The sequence below is a fragment of the Ochlerotatus camptorhynchus genome, unplaced genomic scaffold (assembly GCF_037179485.1).
Source record: "Ochlerotatus camptorhynchus isolate MF236.1 unplaced genomic scaffold, CSIRO-AGI_Acam_v1.1 ptg000392l, whole genome shotgun sequence".
Taxonomy (NCBI): Eukaryota; Metazoa; Arthropoda; class Insecta; order Diptera; family Culicidae; genus Ochlerotatus; species Ochlerotatus camptorhynchus.
Genome location: NW_027040879.1, coordinates 1,275,459 through 1,289,499, shown reverse-complemented (window position 1 = coordinate 1,289,499; position 14,041 = coordinate 1,275,459).

The following is a 14,041-nucleotide window of genomic DNA, read 5'->3' as shown; positions in this document are numbered from 1 at the left end:
CACAACGGCTTCAGTTCACCAGTACACAGTCTGGAAGATGCATCGCCGGCCGAATCAACTCGCGATCAACGCAATATTAAGAACCGACAACTACAGTGAACGAAAACAAATGCGGCAAATGGCGGCTTTGGCCTTCGAATGTATGGGGACCAGCAGATGAATTCCGGGCATACATGTCATCGAAGATAAAACGATATCTACATCTTAGGTAGGATGGAGACATTTCTTTCTCTTCGATGAAATATATGCCCGGAATTCAGCTGCAGATCAACTCTCAACTGAACTCTTCGTTTGAAATCACCGCCATTTTACTACCCGGTACTGTGCTGTTCTAATAACATTCAATTCGGTTCGCATCATTTCCCAAGCTTATAGACATGGAGAAAAGCTTCAAACCTGCTGATCCAGAATAGTGGCGACAAAAACACTACTGTTCTGACAATTGCTTGTAGCGTATATTTGTTCCAACAACTTTTACTATACTATAAGGATGGGAGGGAAAGTATAATTGTTTGATTTCAATGATTTCAACAGATTGTAGCAACTGAAATGAACTCCTTTTCCTGCTAACAATAACTTATTCAAATGTCGCTGGTCGCAACTGAAATGAAATCAAAAACAATTCCACAGAACTGTTCATCAATTTTATCACAAATAGAGAATAGGTACCTATTACTTGCTTGCTTCCATGGAAGTTTGTTGCATCGGCGATCGGAAAATTGGAACGGACAGCATAGAATGCGATTTCGAATCATCATAAAATGTGCACTGAATAAGTGCAAATGGCACCTCCACGCTCTTGGTGGCAATCTATGCACGCCACCACCGATGCTAACAATCCAGTTGGGTGCATTCCGGTTCGTTCGATATTGTTCACACACGACTATAGGGCTCCTAGACGAGAGGCGATATGTGTATCCCCAGTTCAATCTTGTTGATGGATTGTACCGGGGATATGGGAGTCCGTAGCTATGGTGTTGTTGGATCAGCTGCAGCAGCAGCACGTCGTCGGTTGCTGTCGTCGTTTTGCAATTATGTGATACATTGTCGAAGTGCAAGCGAGAGCAGTAAAAGCATGATTATGCAACGAAGGCGATGCGGTGCCTGGTTAGCATCAATAACAACAACAGTTTCATTAGGGTATACACATTTACGACCCGTCGACATCGACGAGAAGGGGGGGGGCTAGATGTTTGAAAGTTCTTGGAAATGTTTTGGTTTTGTTCGCACGTGCCTGTTTGACATACACAGTTTGTAACACAAAGCGCTCATTTGTAAATAGGTTTTTTTTTTCACTAAGTTGATAAACATTAACGTTTGTCCTTTTTGGAACGGGAATTTTTTAACTACTGTTTCATAAACGGCCTGAAACAGAAGATGAAGTTCCCAAATGGCAAGGCCGAAACTTCACGACTTCGATGGAGATGCATGGTAAGAATAGGCAGCTTCACGGAAATTAACCGAACCTGTTTCGAATGAAATGTTCATTGAAATCTAAACTCTCGCGTAACATTTGAAAAAAGGCATATAAACTTTTGTAAACAAAACTTTTTTTTGTTGATTACTTTATTTATACAGGCTCAATCGAATAAACTTTGCGGAGCCAAGTTATCATTTGCGTTATACATTATTAATGTCTTAAATCTAACATTTAAGGATTTGAATCGATTACTCGCGGTCTTCTCGATGCTAGTGGATGACAATTGTATGGATGGGGAAAAGGAGATTTGGAATATGATTTATGATTCACACATACACATACACAGAATACAAACTAAACACAAGTTTAGTTAACTGGGTAATATTAAGGGGGTAGTACACTTTGAACGTCCAAAAAGTAAGGCATTTTCGTTAACTTTCTTAAGCAATAAAACACTCAGGGAGGGCAAATATGTTACAACCCATTTATTAGTCATCCTTCGAACTACCATTTGTATTTTTTTGAACTCGATTGGCGTCTCCCCGTGGCCGGTGCACCAGGTCGCGCGGCCTCCTCGCGCGGAAGTCGGAAAACGGCGTGGGAAAATACTCCTTTCCATGTGATCCTGGAACATAAATCGAACAAAAATCCTGATTAGTAATGATATTTGGGTTAGAAATACGTATTCTGATTTTTTTTAAATTAAATTTTTCAAAAGTTGTGGCCTTAGGAATAAAAAAGTCCATTTTTTCACCCTAAAAATGCTTACATAATCGTGAATCCATTTTTGACAAAATCGAAAATGCGGATACGTATTTCTAAGCAGAATTTAATTCTGAACAAGAAAACCTAGGCGATATCCAAATTTAATGATAACTGGTTAGAGTTATTTCCCACGCCAGTTTGAAAAACCCCGTTTCGAGATAAACGCGTTTAAAGATAAAATGCTCTCTCAGCGCGCCGGTACATGTTTTAGAAAATCGCTTCGTAAAGCGGTAAGGAATATTCTGGCGGACTTGGAGTCTTTTCTAAATTGAAGTATACATCCCAAGGAACATTTTAAGCCAAAAAAAATGCATTTTTTTTTTGAAAAATCAAAGTGTACTCTCCCCTTAACAATCTAAGGTTAATATTCTTCAAGAAAACATATATCAGTTGCATAAAGTCCAGATCGCGTCTAGCCAAAATATCCCGAGCCCGAAGGGAGTCGTACAACTCGGATCTGACTCCACGGTACTCAGCACATGACAAATTAACCTTGTTCATATTCACAGAGATTGTTGTATAAACAAAACTTTACGCAAATCGATGCTCTCCTATTTGCACCAACAATAACATCTCAAAATGCATCACATTTCAAATTTAAAGCTAATGCCTAACTAATCACACTTTCGAAATGAACCACAGTTCACGTGGGATCGAGATTATTCCACCGGGTAACGAAATGGAATCAACAATAATAATAATAAATGTACAGTGCATCAAAATTTGAAATTGGCACTCCAAAGTGCTCAAACCGTTCCAAGTAGTGTCCTGATTAGTCTCCCAAAATTAAAACTCATTTGGTAAGAAACTGACGTGGCACAAACCATTACAAGTTTATATTGAAATAACTATGGGAAAACAAAACTGTTAGCTCATTCTCTTCTAGCCTCTTTCTATAGCGTTCTGTTAAATAGTTCGACAGCTACTCTTATGGTAAATTTTCTCAGCCACAACTTTGCAACTTTGCCAAACGTCAAATTATATAGTTATTGATTATATAACAGATTGTTAATCTTATGGCATGATCAAGCAGCTGAATTGCGGGCAACACTGTATTCTGCAGTGTGACGTAGAAGCCATGATTTTTGTGCTCTATTCTATTTCTTGTTGTGTTTGTCGTATTAAATTACAGAGAGACGCTTCTTTTATCGATCAGTGTACTGAAAATACCTGGGAATGTCTTTACATGGCCGTGGGGATATAAAGAAAAAGTCGACGGAGAGAATCTGTCAATGTTACTTAAGACCTAATGCAATTTTCAGCTTGATTTATTAATGCAGAGTGAAATGGTGAAGCAAAATTTTCAAATTATTATTATTATTATCTCTATTTAGGAGATTTTCAGCCGCAAGCTGGTTCATCTCCGAATTTTCATATTTTGCATCAGTCTAAAGATCATTATCCATTACTTGACCGGCCTAAAACGCAAGAAATCTGAGCAATCCTAGTAAAATGCTCGTGTTAAAACTTTTTTTGTAGTGAACGCATTATAGGAAACTATGTGGCATACAAAGGATCATGGTTTTCAATATAAATAGTTCAATAACACAGCTACATATCGCGAACATACGATCAACGAGGTCCATTCATCTAAAGCAGGCCTGACCAATGTTCGGTCCGCGGCCTCATTTTGTGCGGCCCGCAACGGGCTTAGAAAAAGTCTTTGCATCTGGCCCGCGGGTTGTTCTTTTCTCGTTCATCTTTGTCTGATGAAAACTTGGAATCATGTTTGCGGATGTCGGTAACGGTTTCTGATATCAATATGCTATAGCAGCCAAAAATTACATGTTTCTCATTAAATCACTAAGTTGTTCATCTCTAAAAAAATATCAAAATAATTAAAAAAATCTCTTTGAACTGTTGCTGAAAATCGGGCATGTAATTTTAACATGCTAGGATTAATATACTATTTTTTATTAAATTTCTGGAATTACAGCAACTATTGCATTTTTTTTTAAGAATGAGGGCCTGATTTAAAGTGTGCCAGAACAACTGTTCCTGATACACTACACAAAGGTTTTGACGTAGAACTACGTCTTTGTGAGATACAAATGTAAAAAAAATTGTGACGAAATAGTGTCAGGTCTTAAACGCTTATAACTTGGCCATTTATTGATGGATTTCAATTCTTTTCACACAATTTGTTTCAGATTTGATGTAAGATTTGATTGATACAAAGATTATAGAAAAGTATCATTAATAAACTATGGACAATTGATCAAACTTTTTATTTATTTATTTATTTATTTATTTCGTCAACCAACGTAGATTAGTACAACTAATACAGTTTTGTTTTCTTAAATATATATTTATATAAAAAAAGTAGTGTCAGCTTTCTTGTCTTTTCTTTTATGAGTTGTTATTTCTTATGGAATAAAAATATTGCTTTAGTTTATGCCGAGACATTGTAAAGTCAATGGTTTCGCAGTGTTTATTGTAAGAGGCCATCATGCGGTTTAATGGCCCATATTTTGCATAATTTGTGCGATGATGTTTTATGGCAAATAAATTTCGATTTCGGAGTTGCCGAGTGGGTGCATGGAAATTTAATTTTGATAAAAGTTCTGTTGAGTCAATTCGCTGCGAAATGATATCATTTACAAATGAAACCATTGCATATTCACGACGCTCTTTTAATGTTTGTATGTTTATAAGCATGCAGCGTACTTCATATGATGGAAGAGGAAATGAAGTCCAACCTAATTTACGAAGAGCGTATAATAGAAATTGTTTTTGTACTGATTCTAATCTTTCTTCGTGCGTGATTGAAAATGGAGACCATACAATGCTGCAATATTCCAGTATTGTTCGCAATCAACCAATCACGTGCTAATTGAGAGGTTATAAAATGTTTATGACTGGGTAATTGTTTTCTCGACTATCGTTATATTCAACCAGATTGTTGAGGAAAATTTTCTAATCTAATCTAATCTAAGACCAACACAGCCAGTTCTTGAAAGCATCCTGGAAAATGAGTTATATATACCTACATAATTTTTCTTGTCTATTTGATATATGTTTCACATCGAATATGCGTTACACATATCAACACTACCAGGCCTACTGTGCAGCATTTAAGGGGCAAGCTGATTCAGAAAACATCGGGCCTGTTTAAATCGAAGATTTAAACACGATGCTTCAGAATTCAATAAAATGATGAAAGGTGGACATCTCGTACCGTCCGTTCTGATTTTGATAATTATATGATTGGTTGCTCTTTTGAAGCATCAAAGAAAGGTTAAGTGACGCTCCTTTTTCTTCTGGCGGTTGGGGCATGAGCACTAACTATTGTCCTAGCCTTTTATGACTTATGGATATAGCGCCGTTACTCGCTTTCTGAAAAGAGAAGATCTGATAAACTGTGATTCTGATCTTATACCAGTAACGCACCACAAAAAGGTGATCTCCGAACGTTACTGGTTTGAAAAGATAAAAATTTACAAAATGGAACGAACTCACCAAGTTTAGCCAATTGAACCTGAAGGCTGCTTGAAATGTGTTGATACAGATGAAGCTTGACGAAGATCAACATGAACCAGTCCGGCTTATGGTAGTTGCGCGGAATGTCTTCCGTCGATTTGATATAAACAAATGTTCGGATGTATGTAGTCCATTTTTGATGTGCACCGGCAAGACACCTCCCCCCCCGTGGCCAACAGTCAGGTTCAACGCTGCGACTCAACGAATGATGGAACTAATGATGGGACGAATTATGGGACGCCTCGTGGAGGCTCTAACGGGTGTTCAATAAAAAATGAGATTTTTTTCAGTCATATACTGCCCATAATCGCAAGTCAGTCTCACCTGTAAAAAACTGGAAATGAGAAAACGGTGTTCAATGATTTTTCAAGTTTTCTGATTTGACACTTATTTTGGAGGGATAAATTTAAAAATAAACGTACATTGTGATAGAATGCATCTATGTTTACCCAAAAATATTGGAAAAATATCGTGAAATTTTTATGTTATGGCCAAAATCTGAGTGGGACTGACTTGCGATTACGTTTAACGTCAATGAGAAAAATAACCGGAAGTCAGTCACAATTCCATAACGATGCTGTATTAGTTTAGCACAGTATTGAACAGTAGAAAGATAACATGATCCCATAGAACGTTATTGAATGTTTCTGGATTTGTTCCGCTGGTTCCAGAGCAATGGCCGGCACATATTCCGGTGAGTATGGGTCTTCATCAGACCAGAGCCAAACGTGCCAAACCCACCATGCGATAAATCAATTCACATTAGAATTCAAGAATAAGATCAATAAGAGTCATGATGAGTGACCAGCACCATGTTGGCCACACCCGGACATGTTCCGGGTATCCCCGGGGAAGTGGTAAATCCTTTTCAATTAAAATCCATCAAGCGATGCATCAAATCACATGATAATTCAAAGACATATCCATTGGCGGTCAAACTGAGTGTCGTAAGAACTATATTGGCCACATCCGGACATGTTCCAGATACCCTAGGGGAAGTGGACAAAATCTGTCTTGACACAAATCTCATGATGCGATGTGTTATCTAACATTTCTAGTATACTTTTTTTCTAATGGGACTGACTTGCGGCTACTTTTCGCTGTGGGACAATTTGACTTGGTATTGTTTTTCATTTTTCTTGAACAAACCACATTTTTTCAATAGCACATCTCAAAAAACATAGAATGACAAACTGAATAATGATGCTAATTCAAAATTGATAAAAATGCAGATGGGACTGATTTGCAATTACCGGCAGTATAGCTAGTAAATTTTTTTTTCGACGAATTCAGTTTTTTTTTATTAAAAACATAATGTTTATTCTTCAAAAAAACGTCAATGAATATTGGAGAAGGGGTCCTGGTCAGCCGTACGACGCAACTTAGTCGCGATGCTCTCACAAGAGCCCTGGACGGCACTGAAATCATTCTCATTTTTTATTGAACACCCGTTACTTGGCTTCGGAACAGCTTCTCAGCGGCAAATAATAGGGACTGAGGAACTAGAAATCGTCTCTTGGGCCTGGTATTGGCCAGATCAGCAACCGATTATAGATTTTAAAAATCCACGGAAAATACAAACGTCAGGTTCGATCACACGCACAGCCTACTCCTTTTCTCAGATTTTTGTGGAAAAATTTTCACACTAAGTGAGTAACACCACTTTTTACGGTTTTAAATGAAATTTTCAATGAACCTCCAGGGTAACCAGTTATTGAAATAGTTATTATTTATCTTTATTTCGTACAAGGGCAGAAAGGATAATTCTTAATGAGTAATAAATTCCGAATTTACCATTACTGGGTTGCGGTCTTCATCAAAACTGTTCAGATGGATTAGGCCTATTGGAATTGGAAGGCGAACAGTTTAATTTAGAATTAGTCTTCCAGGTGCCACTAATATGCCATTTTTTTCTAATTATTTGCTTAACACTCAGTTATGAATTCTCACACCACCCGGTGCGAGTATACGAGTTCAACTAGATAGATGGTTGCTATTTTTGGCAAAGTTGATGCGATTTATAAGTCCTATTGTATGGTGGCCAATTTAGTTGAACAATTCTTCACCAAGCGGCACAAGTGTACGAAGTGACTTGCTGCCTTTGGCTGAGTTGTTCAGATGTACAAACAGGACCCAACAAAGTCACTTTCAATCGAAAATCGTCAAGCGACGATGAAGCTGTCACCATTTCTTTCAATTGAAAGTCATACCATAGAGATAACTCTAAGACTAGAAGGTCCCGAAATAACGTGCTCAACTTTTTGGCTCAGCTCTGGTACTCTCTTCGGTCCCAAGCTAATCGATTCACCCCTCGAAACATAGGAAAAACCAATAACCCCTCATTTTATCTGTCAAACTTTCATAGCGAATCAAAACAAACATTGCGTAGTACTAGAATTTCGACTAGAATGGGGTACGTTAATCGTTTGCTTGGGACCAATAGGCTAGTCAAGTAGTGAGCCAATTTAAAATCGTTAGAATCGTATTGATTGTTGGTCATACTATCTTCTCTTCGAGCTGATCCTCTTCAACATCAACAGAACCTCTTTCGATCAATTTTCAGGCTTCAGGCGTGCAGGCTCTTTGGAACTACATGTGATGAAATATGAAACGCACCTTTTAAAGTGAATTGCACATCACTTACTCACACATGAAATCCGCCTCGACCAACCTGGCAGAACGCGCCCTAACCCTCACTGAACCAAAGGGCAGGGTTGATTGTTCACTCGGTTCATATAAGCTCAAACGAAGTGACAGACGGAGTGGCTCGAAAACGTTGGTGCTATTGCAATTTTTCAGTGTACACACATAGTTTTTTCTACCGAGCTCGGCTGTGCAAATCTCGACACAAAAATGTTCACTGAGATCTCAGCAAAAGTGACATTTGATTGCTGACTCTCGGATAGTGTTTAGCTGAATCTCAGTAAAACTTTTATTGCCGAGATTTGCACAGCCGAGCTCGGTAGAAAAAACTAAGTGTGTACCTCATGGCAACACTACTACTGGATTGTACTAGCATTTTCACTAAATGTACTAGAATGTTTTGGTTCTATCTCTTTCACTCTGCTCAAAACTGAAGTGCATAAAAAATGGCGAAATGATACACTCTTTGCACACTGTCAAATATCATTGCACACAAAGTCAACTTTGTTCAAATAAAAATAAAAATACTAGTCCATCTGGTGGCTGATGGCACAAGCTTCTAAAAAAACTCTATTACAGCGAACCACTTTGTTTTAATTGATTTCTTCGCCAGTTTTATCTGTCACTTCGTTTGTGATATAAGCGCATGTGAATCTGGATACGGGATCAATGTCAAGGTCGAATGACATCCGAATTGAAGTGAAAGTGGAAAAAACGAAGGAAGCCGTTTTTGAGTCATTCATTGCGTCAATTGAAACAAGTCTTTGTTTCAAATGAAATGAACTGATGGACTTGACGAAAGAAACAAGCGATAGTCAAGTCATGTTTAACATGAGGAATGTTAAAAATGACTCGATTTGATTTACACGAAAATGATATTGCTCGAAATGAAGCGATTCTGCGGAAAGTTCATTATCTTTTCTCTGTTCTGAAAATGCAGAGCCCTGTGTACAAGACCTATTGGCTGGTGTACGCACAGTTTAGCTAGTTGTTGCTCATAGTTGTTACGTCCCAACTGGAACTTTGCTTTTGTCTTTAACTTTCAATTCATCTTCTGTTTAGGGACTTCCGTCGTTACTTGTGAAATGGAGATTACATGAATGTAGCATATTGGCTTGTAACGTATTTATTTGTGAGTATATGATTTGCAACTTTCATGGCATACATCAGCAAAAAAAAAAAGACGGCAAAGACTTATTAAAACGGTACCATAATGTTTAACGAAAGAGAAAGTCGACGAAGAGAATCGATCAATGTTACTTAGGACCTAATATAATGTTCAGCTTGATGGATCCAAAACCATGTGGAGCAGTTGCTTTGCTGAACAGTGCAGATGGAAGCTCGATAAACGTAGAAGTTCATTAGGCCGAGTACCGAGATTTGCACAGCCGAGCTCTTTAGAAAAAAACTAAGTGTGTATACCAGTACATATCCATTACCTGACAAAATAACTAGTATTTCTATCAGACCTTGTAGTTTGTTTCGGAGCCAGAGAGAATCCGATGTACATAGAGCCGTACGAATGTCGAAGAATGTAGTCGGAGCCTGAACGCTGTTCAATGATGATGACAGAAGTGGGACCGTAGATGTGGTGATTTCTTGTAGCTTGTTTTGGAGCCGGAGAGCATGGATCCAGAACCATGTGGAGCGGTGCGAAAATCGTGGAAGTTCATTAGGGGCGTAGTATCTCTGGCTTCGGCCAGACATATACCAGTATTTGTTACCTAGCGAAATAGCTGGTATTTCTACCAGACCGATGCTAGTTTACAAGCCAGATAGCGTAGACCGTTAAGCTAGGTGATAATTGCAAGAGTGATAAAACATGCCAGGATGCTAAAGTATGTACTCCGATATCCTGCGCCATACTCGTAACTTTATTTGATCTTCGAATTTACTACTAATGCGTTCTGATTTCAGGTCCGGTGACAGAGAGGTGAAGCATGTTTTACTACAACGAGCTACAGATTTCTGGCCCATTTCCGTATTTGGACGACTAATGACAAATGTTGCTGGATAGTGGCGCCGTTGGTGTAATGGTAAGCGTGATAACCTCTCACCCGAGCAGGCCTGGGTACAATCCCAGTCGGCGCCGCCGGGATGTTCTGAGGCATAACATCTCTGATCTCGCCTTCCTTCGGAAGGGAAGTAAAGCCGTTGGTCCCCGGTTCATGAGTTGATGGATCGATAGGTAGGGTCCAGGTGTAAGAGCTGCCTCGCTGGCGTCGGTAGCATTGGTGCTCAGCACGGAAAACAAGATCGACGGAAAACAAATAAAAAAAAATGTTGTAGGATTTCTAAGCTGATACCTATGCAACGGTTGAGGGAGGGTTTGATTATGATGGGCCCGCGGGTTGTGCAACACAGACACTGTATTTCACGTAGTGCTGCTATGAGTGAAGCAGTTGCATTCTTGTACAAATCCACGGTAGAATACAGACGAATTTTTTGGTACACAACCTTAAGGTACCTGTTTTGCGTAGCTTGCAATAGCTTTAACCGTGTCTTAGTAGCAGCAGCCGAAATAGACACCAGATATTGGAGCTTAGATTGGACAAAAGCGTGGTACATAGTTGTCATGGCTTTCAACGGCAGAAACTGTGAGATCGCCCACAAAAGGCCACATGTAGAGCTTATACATTTTCGTAATTATGCGATGTGTTGATTCCATGTCAACGTGGCGTCGAAGTTCAGACCAAGATGATTAAAATATTCTACTTCGTCTATTTTTGTTGAACAAACTATAACATCGGAGTGCGATGGAACTCTCAGGCGTGGTGAGTGGCATATTACATACTTCATTTTCGACAAATTTAGAGACAATAGATTCTCAGCGAAGAACCCTTGAAGCTTTTCCATATATTCATATGACTTACTGTGTTAAATAATAATTTATGAAAAAAATATGCGTTATAAAACCAAGAATAGTTTAATGAGAGAGAGAAGGATTAGTATTTTCCATTTAATTCCACTACTTTATTTGCTTATCCTTGACAGATACGCGTATTTCGTCTACAATGTGCAGACTTCTTCAGTGTCTTGTACTAATACTCGAGTACAAGACACTGAAGAAGTCTGCACATTGTAGACGAAATACGCGTATCTGTCAAGGATAAGCAAATAAAGTAGTGGAATTAAATGGAAAATACTAATCCTTCTCTCTCTCATTATACAGGTATTCCACTAAGACGCCCACATTCATCAGGATTCAAGAATAGTTTTATACAGTGTTAACAACATCTACTTTGCATCTTTTTATTGATCCCTCATGCCCAATCATAAATTAAGTCTTTCCAATACATAAAATACTGTATCAAACACTGTTCGATTTGTTTCTTACATTTTATTATAATAATGTAATACAGAAATTAAAATTTACTTAGTTTTCTTCTTTAGGCTAGCACTTCGTGATGATTTCTTCTCATTTTTATTTGAATCCACTTGCTTTGCACGTTTCGTTGCCACAACTTTAAAAGCTGAACCAGTTGTGGCACCAGAAACAGTTTTCACAATAATGGTATTAATACCAGAAAGAGTTGCTGCATGCATTGAACAAATACCGGGTATAGATGCAGCTGATGCAAACGGTGTGACAGTATTAGTTTTTCTTCGGAACAGATTTCAGATGACACAAATCTAACGTTTAGATTGCAATTCTTCATTGCCCAGTCATAAAGCTCCTTTGGCGTCTGAATAGTGGCCCCTTGTTACTTAGTTCTCGTTGCCAATCTCTTCAAAGTTCTTCCCAATCCATCGCTTGGTCCTTTGCCATGTACCGTAGCAAAGTATTGCCACTCAGCGGGCACCCCAAATTCGCTTTCGTGGAAAACCAGGTTTATAATATTAAATCGGTTTTTATATTGCCATACCGCACCATCAGAGAAGCACGAGATTTTGGACAACTGTGGTACCTCGGATTTTAGATACTCTATGAAATGGCGCTGGAAAGCATTAAATGTTGTTGTCTTGTGCTGTAGTGTATCGGAAATTATGACGCATTTCAATGGTACAACTTTATTCTCGTGTACGGTGTAGGCAGCAAAAGGGTGAACGGTTGCTTGCAAATTATTATAATAAACTTCTTGTACACTATCTTGAAAAATAAAAGAATACTTTTCAGAGAAATCAGCCACTACAACGACTTCACCTTCACGTAAGTTATCACGAGTGAATTTGAAAAACTCGGATTGTTTCGCAGCAATATAGTCGTGCTTTCGAACTGCTGGGATTGCGTCAATAAGACAGTCTACAAACGGTTCAACATCTGATATTAAACTCTCCAAAGCACATCGTTCTTGCTGTGTCCATTGTTTGTACGTGACCTCATCAATGCTACTGTCATCCAGGAATGGCCAAATAATAACACGAATTGGATCCATATCTCCACACGACTCTTTTGGGGGATTGCACATGTTGCGTTTCAACAAATCTCTGCATGAAGTGAATAATTTAGCTCCATCAACTTCGATTTGGTCAAACTTTGCTCCTGTAAACTTAAGTCGAAAATTTTCGTGAATAGCACACTCGCATACTGTATGCGTGCCTGCTGCTCCAGCCAGAACGCACTCTGGGGGCCGATATTTGGCAAATTTTGTGAAATTTTTCCTGAAATAGAGCGTATATCTCACCCAGGTTTGCAAGAACCAAACGCTTCTGTTTTAAGACTCGTTTATTTGTTCCTTTGGTCTTGTGCGGAGTATCGTGGAGTCAGATCACATTTTTATGATTCCCTTCGGGCTCGAGGTAGACAACCTAATGTTCCATTTCGGGATATTTTGGCTAGACGCGATCTGGAATTTATGAAACTCATATATGTTTACTTTAAGGATATTAACCTTAGATTGTAAGTTTGATTAACCTTGTGTTTAGTTTGTATTTTGTACGTGTGGGTTTTTTTTTCAATGTTTGTTTTCAAGATGAATAGAAATAATTTCATGCTTTAGGATTAATTAAATAGTTGTATCGTAAACCACATTTCAAACCTCCTTCTTCCCTTTTCCCATCCAAAAAATTGTAAATCTCCACTAGCCTCGAGACAACCGCGAGTACTCGGTCCAGTTCCTTTAACTTTAAATTTAAGACAGTAATAATGTATAACGCAAAGGATAACTCGGCTCTGTAAAGTTTATTCGATTGAGCCTGTACAAATAAAGTAATTATAAAAAAAAGACTCGTTTATCTCCCTCACGCACGCTTTTGTACTCTTTTTTCCCTGCCAACTCCTTGCTAACGCCTGCCTCGCAAAAGAAATCTTTCACTTTCTGCACAACCTCTTGAGAAAAGGGATTCCCCTTTTTGGGGTTAGGAGAACACATAATACCGTTCACTTTAATGCATTTTTTCATGTTCTTCAATAAGCGAAAAGAGCATTTGAATTCTTCTGTGGATAAACAAATTCAAATGAACATGTGAAAATAACATAAAACTTAGTATTAGGAAGTACTGATGCTCACCCTGGATCTTACGAATACTCCATGGTTTTGGCAATACTGACAAAATCCGAATTTTTTCAGCTGAATTTCCACACGCATTGAATTTGTCCTTCAGTTGGGCTATCTTTTCCTTCCCAGCTTCCTCATACGTAGCATCATTTGAATCAGTATCAAGGTATTTCTGGTTAACAACCGCATCGAAAGCTGTTTTCAGCGCCCCTGAGGCACGAGTGAGTTTATCAGTACACACTACTAAAAAGTCATGTAAATTTCGGTTCCCTGAGACCGACACATGTAAGCGGGT